This window comes from Panthera tigris, chromosome D1 (genome assembly GCF_018350195.1).
Source record: "Panthera tigris isolate Pti1 chromosome D1, P.tigris_Pti1_mat1.1, whole genome shotgun sequence".
NCBI classification, from domain to species: domain Eukaryota; kingdom Metazoa; phylum Chordata; class Mammalia; order Carnivora; family Felidae; genus Panthera; species Panthera tigris.
This window is the reverse complement of record NC_056669.1, coordinates 28,228,587-28,241,155: the sequence shown is the minus strand read 5'-3', so window position 1 is coordinate 28,241,155 and position 12,569 is coordinate 28,228,587.

The window sequence follows — 12,569 nt, the reverse complement described above, 5'->3', positions numbered from 1 at the left end:
CAAGAGACCTGCATCCTGAGTCTATCTGTGTTTTTCTGGATTGTACATGTCCCTCCAGAAAAAGAATTTGAGGAAGGAGACCTACGAATGATGGCTAACCCAGCCTATCCATCGCCATCCCCTTGCTCTGCTGCTAATGAAAACCACCGCTGCTGGCTATCCTGGCAGCCTCAGGGACATCACAGAAGGAAAAAAAGCCACTGAAAACGAAGGAGTCAGTTTGATCTACAGTGTAATTACAGCCATGCTATGAGACAACACAAATTTGGCCCCTGTGCAGGCATATTTCTTTTTGTCCAGAAATTAATTTTCATATCAAAAAATAAACCATTTAACTTCTTCAACCAAACTGGGAAGGGGAGAGAAAATGCCGAGGATGGCAACCTGAGGTCTGGGGTATCAACCTTGTCCTGGACACTCATATTTCTGATAGACTTTGAGGAGAATGGAACTCCCCTCACCTCCCACCCCCACCTCCCTCGGGGGCAGACATCAAGAATTAGGTTCCAGGTGGAAGATATTTGTGGAAGCAAGGGTAAGGGAGAAGGAGGAAGCACACCAAGAAGGAAAAGAAAAAGGGGAAAGGGATCAGAGAGCATAGACATCATAAAACCCAGATATATCAATCTTCCCCCCAGGATCAGGAAGAGAGAAGTAAAATGATGTTTGAGGTTTGGGTTTTTTTTGTTTTTTTTTTTTTTTGTTTTGTTTTGTTTTTTCCCTGAGCTCTGGAGGGCAAATGAAATAAAAAATAAGAAAATGCTGAAAAATCAACACAGTTTATCCTAGATAAAAATAGAGGTACAGCCAAACAAATAGCATGAATGGTTTCTCTTCCACTGACAAATGTACCAGAACAAATATGCTGACTGAACTTCAGAACAAAGGTTCTCCTTGATCTCTGATGTTTGTGGCCCAGACAGAGGGGCGTGGGAGGGGGTCTTTCAAGACAGAGAGGTGGGATTCACCAGTCCTACTCCACTCCTGTGCCTAAGCTCCTCCCCTTCCCATTCATGTAAAATCTTTCCAATGACTTTATTTCCTTTCTCAGCCCTAACTGCCTAAGCAGTGGGGCTCCACTGACATGACAAACTGTCCCCTCTTAAACAAGTTACTTCTGGGGGGGAGGTCAGATTCCTTACACAATGCCAGATACATCCGAATCCAGTGTTTATTCCCTTCCTCGCTTTGACACTTAGCCTGACAGATGGACGTCCAGAAGTAGTAGTAGTAGCTTTCTAAATAAATATAGCTATCATACATCTGAAGGAGTAGATATGATTCTAAGCTCCTTGAGGAGAGTCACTACATTTGGAAACCTTGTCATGATACTGCTCCCTACATAGGAATCATTAATTAAAAATGTCTTCTTTGTAGAGTAAACACATGTCATAATAATACATAAGAATGTCACAGATCAGCACCAAATTCTCAACCAGGATGGACAAACCTCGTTTCTGGATGGAAACAGAGATGACAGTGATCTCCTCATTCATCCTTCTCCTCCCTCCTCCTCCTTTCTCCTTATGCTACCCTAAGAGAAGTCAGGGAAACGTTCGCACTATTTTAACAAAATTGAGTTAAGGTAATCATCTACCTCTTTTTCTCTCCTTTATTGTGTCCTCAGCTGCCTTGCCAGGGAGTGAGAGGTTTTTGGCAGATATGGAATGTGTCTCAGGAGCTGACAGAACACCGTTTCAGAGCCATCTCTAGCTGATAAAGTGTCAAATGAGATGGAACAGAAAGTGAAATCCATTTGAGGAGGCAGCCAAGGCTGTGCTGATTGATGTAAGGAGGAGAGAAGGAGGAGGGGCAGGCGGGGCCACCCTGCCCCTTGCTCTAGTGCCATAGTGCGTTGTAAGTAGAGCTGAGTGTGTGTCTCAGACAGACAATGAAGTTTTCAGAGTCACCTAATAGACTATCTGCGGAGTACTTTTCAACTTGTGAGCGGTAGACTAGGCCTGGCAGACAGGTAAAGGTGTGTGTGGGTCTGTAATAGGGAAAGGTAACTATTTTCATGGCATTTGGGATACAGTATATGTTGGTGATGTGGAAATAACAATAGAATCTAGGACTGATGTGCATGGTTCTAGACGTCCATCACCCACTGAGGTATATGACCTTGAACTTAGTTTCCCATCTTTGAAATAATGGAAATAATGTCAAAGTTGGAAGGGACAGCTTGCCCAATGACCTTAATTTTTTTAGATGAGAAAATTAAGACATGGACAGTAGTGATTTGTGGAGAGTCATACTACTTTGAAAATTTATACACAGAAGTACCTCAAGAATATTCAAGGATACCTATCTCACAAATGAAAACCTAAGGAGTTTCCTTTGGTGCTCTCCCCACCATACCACTGTATGCCATAACAACATTGATCTTTGCCATAAGGAGCAACAGCTTACATTGCATGAATGCCCCCCAAAGAAACAGCAGGCATGTAAACATAGGTGACGATTTCATGTCCTTTAAAGGTGAAGTTCAGTGATATATTCTTTGTTCAATATGTATACCTTGTCAAGGTATACATAACACAAAACTTGTCTATTCTAGCTGTTTTTTTTTTTTGCACCTGACTACATTTCAGGAAGTAAAACTCCATCCCCTCCAACTTTTAATACCTACATGCCTCAACAAAATGACTGTCATGTTACTATGGTATAGGTTCTGTATAGAAATAACCATCTTAGTTGTCTTTCTTCAGGAGTTGTATGTCAGAACATTGCATCCATTTTTCAGATGGAGAAACTGAGGTCAAAGCCTACAAGGGTGCACAAAACATGGGAGGAATGCAGTATGAAGTTCCCCCTTAAGCTCCAAAAAGGTTTCTGTAGGATCTGGACAGCTGTGAAAAGTGCCTGGGAGCTTTGCCAGCATCTGGCAAGAGGGGAAATATTCTTCAGTGTGCCTCTAATAATGAAAGAGTTTTCTTTTCTTCATCTTTTTCCCCCTAGTAGCACATTTTTGGCAGGATCAGCTAAATAAGTGTTATACAATCTAGCACCTCTTGAGACCTCAGTGGCAAAAAAGGCCACTGGGTAAGGAGAGAATTTTCGAGGTCTCAGGAAGGATTTTGTCACATATTCCTAGTTGATCTTATTAGCACCTGTCACAGTGAAGTTAGCCCCTTGGTTATGTTTTCTTGGCTTTTCCAGTATTTGTCATCTAATTGCTATTGTTCTTGGTGTTATTTTAATTATTCTTCGTTCTTTTTTATTGGATTTTAATTTTCTGAATAGCCCCTGGGTGATCGTGGAGAAATAATAAAAAGGGGTATAATAATAATGACTGTGAATGGAAGCACAGGGGGATAGTGTGCTGCTGGTGATACTGATATTGTTATTTGGATTATTAATAATGATACTAATAGTGGTAGTAATAATAGTAGTTTCTATCTAGGAAGCTCACAGCATTTTAGAGAAATATTGACTTGTGCACATTCCCACAACTTGGGGTAAAGCAAAGGGGAAGAGACTAGTTATTAATAACGTCCGTCACTACCCTAAAGAAAAAACAGGGCAATGCAAGCACAAGAAATAGTTGGAAGCCACTGATATGAATAGCACAATTAGAGAAAAAAGTAAAAATTCTTAACTCTATGTCTTGTGAATTAGGAGTTTTGCTTCTTTAAGATGGGGCTGTGTCTCATGCACTTCTGGGACGCTCCACCCAGCACACCAGCAAACACATATTTGACCCACAATATATGTTTGCTGAAAGGACAGAAGGCAAGAAGGCATGCAAGTAGGGAGGAAGAAAAGAAGGAAGGGTAGGAAGGATAGGAAGGAAGGAAGGAAGGAAGGATAGGAAGAAAGGAAGGAAGGAAGGTATCACTAAAGTAAAAAAAAAATGTAAATCAAAGCTAAAAAAGAATGTGGGGTGTGTACTGGATCCTTAAGTGGGCCTTATAAAATATCCTGGCTGCATTACAATGGTAAAGGCTATTCAGCCACTCCAAAACCAGGGTTATTTCTAGAGAGACCATTAAAAGGACAACCCAGGAAATCAGCTTCTGCGCTGGAGGACAATGTCTTAGAGTTATGGATGGGAAGTTATTGACTAATGGGCTTGTGCCCATCTTCCTTTGCCTCCCTCCCTGTACTGCTCCATTGTAAGGTCCCTTTGTTGTCACATATGTCTATGCCTGGCAGGAGTCTGTCACCAGTTAGTATTTTAAGCATACATTCAAGTTATCAATAAAATATTCCAACAAACTATCCATTGATGTAGACAAAAAAAATGTGAACAGCGATGCTTTTATAACATTACTCTTAATACCAGTTAATTACAAATTATCTTAATGATCAACAATATGGGATATTAAATCCATTATGGCATATTCATATGATCGATTACTATGCAGCTATTAAAATAACATTCTAGAGCAATTTTAATGGCATGAGGAAATATGACGATGTTAAATGGGGAAAAAGCCAGAAAAGAAAAGTAGAGGCAAGGAACCTGTTAGTGGAGCAATGAAAGAAAAGGTCAGACTAATTGATTATAACATGCCTTGAGTGCCATTCTGAGGAGATTTGAGTTTTATTCATGGAGTTGGGGAAACAGCAGCATTTCTGCATAGGAGAGTAACAGATGTCAGCTGACGGAGGGAATTTTATTTTTTCATTAAAGCAATGCTTTAATAGTTGGTTAATAATACCTTCATCAGGCCAATGCTATAAATTAATAAATGACTATCACTGTAATAATGTTAATGTAGAACATTATATTATACCAACAAAATCAATTTAAAAAGACACTGAAATTATCATTGGGAACACATGACTGAAGCACACGAGACTGTAACTTTCCCATGTCTACATTATTCTGTAGGATAGGTGAATATTACTAACTGATGTGATTCTACTCAGAGGGTACTGCTCTTTAATCAAGAGAGAAATTGTAGCTGGTATTTTTTGCCCCCTCTGGCTTCTATAAGCAATCAGAAGAAACCCGTGTCCATTTATAGATGAAAGGATAAAGAAGATGTGAAAAATGAATACAATGGTATATTACTCAGCCATAAAAAGAATGAGCTTTGGCCATTTGGGAAAACATGGATTGACCTAGAGGGTATTATTCTAAGTGAAATAAGTCAGTCAAAGAAAGACAAATATCAAATTATTTTACTTGTATGTGGAGTAAATAATAAAACAAATTAACAAAGAAACAAACAGATAAAATACAGAGGTCAAACTGGTGGTTGACTTAGGGGACAGGTGGGTGGCTGAGAGAATTAGGTAAAGGGTATCAAGAAGTCATGGAAGTTTGTACTTCCAGTTATAAAATATATGTCATGGAAATGAAAAGTACAGCATAGAGAATATAGGTAATAATACTGTAATACTGTGTAGGTAATAATGTTGTATGGTGACAGATGGTGACTATACTCATCGTGGTGAGGCACTGAGTAATGTATAGAATTGTTGAATCAATATGTTGTACACTTGAAACTAATATAACATTCTATGTTAATTATACTTCAATAACAAACAAGCAAGCAAACATCAAACAAGCATCACCAAGAACTACTTCAGCGCCCTCTGAGAATACATAAAACTCACACTGAAAACACTGAATAACGGAATGAAATGACATAGCACCAGGCTTGAGATGATGAGACTTTGTGTAAACAAAAAGACCCATAAAAATCAAAAACATGGGGGCATTTCGTCAAAATTACAATTGATAGATTGCCTTAAAATTTCCTCTTCTGAAACCTCACACTGAGAAAGTTAGTTGTTCAATTTGACATAGTCAACTCTGTGTTTAGGAAAAACAACCCTGATGATCCTGGGAAAGACAAGAGTGTTTCAGCGGTAGAGGGAGGGAGGCAGAACCACTGAGACAGGGTGAGGTCCTAAACGAACCAATGATGGCTAAATAGAAAGGTGATGGATTCTAGAGATTTCCCAAGATACAATTAACAGAGAAGGAATCAGTTAGATATAGAGAGTTAAGAATGAGGAGATAAGTGGCTATTTACAAAGACTTGGAAGTTTCCATATTGAACAACTGGGTAAATAAACAACAAATTAGGTTAATAAATAACAAAATGCAAGATGGACTTTGCACTTTCTATTGTACTAAGAACTTGCTATAGCTTACCTCATTAACTCTCATGACAGCCCATTTCATAAAACGGGTTCTTTAATTATGTTCACTTTACAGATGAACAGATGGAGGCCCAGAGATTTTAAGTAAAGGGTGTCCAATATTATCCATTGAAGAAGTGATGGGGATAGCTGAATTTGAAAGTGCATAGCTCTTCCTAACCATTATGCCATACCACACACAGTAGGACATCAAATGGACAAGCATATGTGCAGAGAGAGGCTCTGGGGTGGAGGGAAGACTGCAGGGGGACCACAGCAGAATATATGCTAAAAACAGCCACCGTAACCAGCCCATGAAGCATTTTTCAGAGAAAAGGAATTTATCTCTGAGACTGTGTTGGGCAGACCCTGGCCTCTTTAAATGCATTTTGGTCAACTTAATCATGGGGTCCAGCCAGGCAGCTGCCTGCCTGTTGGTGAATTTCTTCAAGAAAGCTTTGCAGCCAACATTCAGCACCAATTGTGTTCTGATTGCTTCCACTAAATCAAGAAGAAAATTGAAAAGATTGACATATGCATGCACAAACGTGTGTGGAAGTCTGGAAAGGTGATGATTGGTGCCCCCAGCTATGACCTTTATTTTCCAACAATGGGCCTGGGCAAGCGTCAGTTATGTTTGAAGTTGCATAAAATAAACTGAAATAAGAGGGATAAATAGGAACAGTTAATAGCCTTTTCTAGAGGAATTTAGAGTTGATTAAATAGCATCATATTTAAGGAAACACTCTAATATCAGGCAGAAATGGAAGGTAAGCATCAAAACTAAGCACAGACATACCCAACCAGCCTGAATTATTTTAAGCAACATGAAAATGGGAGCTAATCTACATTATCTTTCATCTAAAGAAGCCAAGTGAGCATAAAGTATAGAAAGATCCACAGCTCTTATGATTTTCCTTTGAGTCCTCAAAATAGGACAAAATTAGGGTCTAGACATTGGACATGAAGGACCAAAGTGAGAACACACGTTGGGGGATGGGTCGTGGGCCAACAGCCATGTGTTCTATTAAATTATGATTTTTTTTTTCTGGTTTGAGAAATTATAAGGGAAAATATTCTAAGTTATGATTTGTAGAGTATGTCATAGATTAAAAAAACAAACAAACCAAAAAAACAGTCTAGCGGTCTGATACAATAAACTCTGGGTAAATATATCCTCATTCACTTGGGTGACCTCTTACTGACTGGCTTCTGGAACTGTCAATGATCTTCCTGGGGACTGTTTTTGTTTTTGTTTTTGTTTTTGTTTTTGTTTTTTTGTTTTTCAGAGGAAACCACTAACAAGGGAAGTTTGCTGATCCTAATAGAATTCTTGGAAAATTACATTTTGCTCTCTAAGAGGCACCCGACCTCCATTCCTGACTTCTGCAGATCCTTTTATTTCTTCTTCCCTTCCCCTAATTCATTATACTTTTGAGTGCAGATATTTCTTGAGGCTCAGGGATTCTCTCCTCATCGCTTCCTCCTCGAACTCATGCCTCTTGATGACTTCAGCAGCCACCCATGTGTTGATTAGTAGGAGGACTCTAACTCCAGTCCCTTGTGCTCACCTATATGCCTGTGTATTCACAGGACATATGTTACTGCTGAACAACTTTATCTAGATTTACCATCTTCATCCCAGTGTGTCATGTTAAAAACAAATGAGCTGAAGATATACAAATGGACAATAAGCATATTTAAAAGATGCTTAACAGCATGGGTCATTAGGGAAATGGAAATGCAAATCACAAGATATTGTGATTGCTTACTAAGGCAGCAAAACCACTTCACTCCTACTAAGGCAGCTATAACCAAAGTGACAGGCAGTGGCAAGTTTTCACAAAGGTGAGGAGAAAAAGGAAACCTCATACATTGTTGGTAGGGAGATAAGATGATAAAGTCACTTTGGCAAACAGTTTGGTAGTTCTTAAAAGTGTTAACATAGAATTACCATGTGAAACAGAAATTCCATTCCTAGGTATAGGCCCCAGACAAATGAAGACATGTGTCCACAAAAAAGCTTATATCTGAATATTCATAGCAGAATTAATGATAAACAAAACTATTCCAAATTTCCATCAACTGATAAATAGATAAATAAAACATGGTATGTCCGTACAATGGAATACTATTCAGCCAAAAAAGGAAACCAAGTACTAATTCATGCTATAACATGGGTGAATCTTGAAAACATCATGCTAAATGAAAGAAGTTAGACAAAAATGTCAGATATTGAACAATTCAATGTATGTATATTAAATATCCAGAGTAAACAAATCCATAAAGACAGAAAGGAGTAGGTTCTGATTGCCAGGGGCTAGGAGGAGGGGATATGGAAAGTGATTGTTGATGAATATAAGGTTTCCTTTTGGTGTGGTAAAAATGTTCTGGAATTAATGGTTATGATAGCACAACTTTGTGAATATACTGTAACCTACTGAATTATATACTTTAAAATGGTACATTTTATACTATGTGGATTACAACTTAATTCCCAGAAAGCTGATATACTGGGAAAACTAACTTGCTTTCACAAAACACTTTTGGTGAAGATTTCAACATCACATATTCAATAGTGACCCCCAGGTGCTTGAATTCACCCCACCAATATTTATTGAATGCTCAGTGTATGTAATGGTCCTAATAGCTAATACTTAACTGGTCACTCAGCCCATTACAAGTGCTTTTTTGATGTGTTTTACATGTTTTAACTCTTTTGATGTTCATAATGGCCCTTCTATGTGGAGGAAAACCTGGGGGCAGAAAGGTTATATAATTGTCTATGGTTATACTGCTTGTAAATGCCAGTGCATTCCAGATTTCAACTCCATATTATAGTCTGACTCCAAAATGGATACTTTCTATCATTACACGCTATTCCCCAAAGTTAAGCTACATTACCCTACACCTTATTCTATTACCTTCAGCTATCCTATGGAGTATACTGGGAGAGGGAGCCTACCTGAGTGTTTCAGTGCTCACTAAGTAATGCTAGTATTGTTATTATTACTGCACTACCTCTGGTCTAACTTTGGCAAAGTGGTCTAGGAGGTGACCCCTGCTCTTGTGGAGCAAATTTTCTAATAAACATGTCTGCAAATACCTAAAACACAGATGTAATAAGCACCATGTATTAAGGTCTCTAGAAGAGCAGAAAGAGGGATGGCTTCCATGCGGATGGTCAGAAAGACAGGGGCAGAGGTTGCATGGAAACTGAGCTTGGCCCAAGGGCTACATTTCAGCAGTTAGGCTGGAGAATGAATGGGTGCTGGACAGCACTGACAGCCCTAGCCTGGATCTTGAATGAGGCCGAGAATTCAGATGGCTGCCCTGATTCCAGACTCTATTCTACAATCTATCTTACAGACTTTTGCCAGACTGATTTTCCTTAGATGTTGTTTAAGACCTGTCTTTCTAGGGCACCTGGGTGGCTTAGTCGGTTGGGCATCCGACTTTGGCTCAGGTCATGATCTCACAGTCTGTGAGTTCGAGCCCCACATCAGGCTCTGTGCTGACGGCTCAGAGCCTGGATCATGCTTCAGATTCTGTGTCCCTCTCTCTCTTCCCCTCCCCTGCTCATTCTCTGTATCTCTCTGTCTCAAAAATAAAAAAAAACATTAAAAAAAAGAAAAAAAAAACCTGTCTTTCTTAAAAAAAATACTAAAATGGGTGCCTGGGTACCTTTCATACAAAGTCTAAACTCCTTTCCCTGGTATGTTGATAAGCTGGACCCTCTCCCTCTCCTGACTACAAGTTCTCCTCCTGCTGCACTTAGCTGATCTCTTGAGTTCAAAAAGGAAGGAAAGTGGCCCCTATAGTTTGCTTCCCCTTTTTGTTGAAAGTATATGAAAAGCTAAATTTGAACTGTCTTATAGAAAAGCTTAGGATGTAAGAGCATATGTTTTGTGTACTGGCTTCCCCATAATTTCCTACTCTCATTTCAGTTCCCTGCACTGTTTTTGAGCTATTTGAGATATTTTTCATCTTGCTAAATCATATGTGTAACTAGAAGGAGGAGGAAGACATCCAGTTTTTTTGAGACAGGATGTCCCAGGAAGCCCACATAATTTATCTTCCTAAGAGAACCTGGTTTTACTTAGGAATAGGTCTTGTTGAGCCCTCTAGGGTGATGAAGAAAAAGCCCCTGGGGGTGTAGACTGGAGGCAGAGTGAGGACACAACAAAGCATCAAGTTGCTCCATATAATACCTTTGAGAGCAATGGGGCAATGGATTTTTTGGGGGAGAGAAGAGGACCTAGTCATAAAGCAGGAGTCTGGGAAATGTGGCCAATAAGATATTCCTAAAGTCAGGGATGACTGAGAAATTTTTAGGTTGTTTGGTATCTAGTTTTAAGTTTCTTTTTGTTCTGTGCTGTGCTATCACTTCTGGACCTCACAAGACTTCATTAAAAGTATGTTGCTCATAGTAGTTTTTGGCTGTGGGTGATTTGGGAACTACAGCAAAAGGTTGGTGTCCTGCAGAAAAGACACTATGCCTAAAAGGGACGGCAGCCATAGAACCCAAGAGGGAGAGGTGCTGGGCAGTAATGACAGCAATCAGACTGCCCTGTAGACCAAGGTTGACCTTTATATGTGAGATCCCTCTTTTCCTATGAGCATAATAAAAGAAGAACCTCAAAAGGGGGTACCAGAGAGACTAGAACTTACCAAAGATAAGGTCTGTAGATAACTGCATTCTACATTTTTTGAGAGGGAGAGAGAGAGACAGAGAGAGAGAATGCACATGTGTGAGAGCAGGGGGGTGGGCAGAAGAAGAGGGAGAAAGAGAGAATCTTAAGCAAGCTCCATGCCCAGGGTGGAGTCTAAGGGCTCAATCTGACAACCATGAGATCATGACCTAAGCTGAAATCAAGATTTTGAGGCTCAACCAACTAAGCCAACCAGGATCCCTTGTGTTTTTATTCTATAAACTTCTCCACATTCTTCCCAGCAGAAGACAGAATGGAAAAGAAAAAACACACCACTCTTCATCTGCTCCTATAATCTCTCTTTTCTTGAGAGGTTCTCCCTCTCCCCACGTTACTCAGGGTCTAAAATCCATACACCTCCCCTAGGATGGAGCTTGTGATGCTTCATCTTTCATTGCTTCCTACTGTTCCTCTTAGAGCTGTTCTCAAATTGTGATCCTCAGTAACAGCAGTGACAGTGTCACCTAGAACTTGCTAGTAAAGCAAAACCTTAGTCCCTAACTTCTACCCATTGAATGCAGGTGTGTTAACAAGTCCTCCAGGTGATTCTAATGCAATTCTCAAGTTTGAGAACCAGTACAGGGACCAGAAACATCTTGTTGGCATTGCAGTCACGTCACATCTCTTTTCAGTTCAATGCTATCTGAAAGAGCTCCATCTCACTCCTAGCAAAAAACCAAAATATTTGTAATGGCTTTCCAGGTCCCACATATACATTGGTTCCATTTTTACCTCCCTGACCTCATTTGCCCCACTCCTCACTGTCCCTGTCAATCACTTGCCTTCAGTCATTGAGACCAGGCTTGCTTCTGCCTCAACACCTTTATTGGGGCTTCTTCCTCTGCCTGGAACACTCTCCGCAAGATGTCCACATGCCTCAGTCCCTCACCTCCTTCAGGTCACATCTGGGAAGCTTGCCCCAGTCACACTGTTTGTAATTAGATTCACCCCCACCATGACAACCTATTCCTGTTGTCTGATTTATTTTCTCCATAGCATTTATATGCATATAGCATTGTGTATATTTCACTTCCTCAATCTTTTTATTGTTTGTCTCATTCTGTTAGAATATAAGCTCCAGGAGAGCAGAGATATCATTTCATGTTTTCTTATTTTGCTCATTAATACAGTACTTGATTCATGTGGTAATGAGTATTCAATAAATACTTATTGGGGCTCCTGGGTGGCTCAGTCAGTTGGGTGTCTGACTTCAGCTAGGTCATGATCTCACAGCTCGTGAGTTCGAGCCCCGCGTCAGGCTCTGTGCTGACAGCTCGGAGCCCTGGAGCCTGCTTCAGATTATGTGCCTCCCTCTCTCTCTGCCCCAACCCACTCGCATTCTGTCTCTGTCTCCGTCTCTCTCAAAAATAAATAAACGTTAAAAACATAAAATAAAATACTTATTGAATGAGTGAATTTAACACCTAGTGTCTGTCCATATTGTCCATGGACTATCCCATCCATTATAGTCTTTGTTGCAAACTAGTTTGTAAGATCCATGAAAAGAGATAGCTTGTCTTGGATGTCCATCTTCTTCACAAGCCTGGCACCATACTGAGAATTTAGAAATCACAAGATATTCCTTGATTATAGGTCTGATCACATTGTCCCACAGACTTGGGATTCAAGACAGTAAATCCATGCAATGCCCCATAAACATCTGGAGCTCTCTCTCCACCATTCCCTCCAGCACACATAGTTCAGAGCCCCACGCCTGCTTCCTTTCCTTTGTCCAGCCATAATTTCCAGTCATTTCCC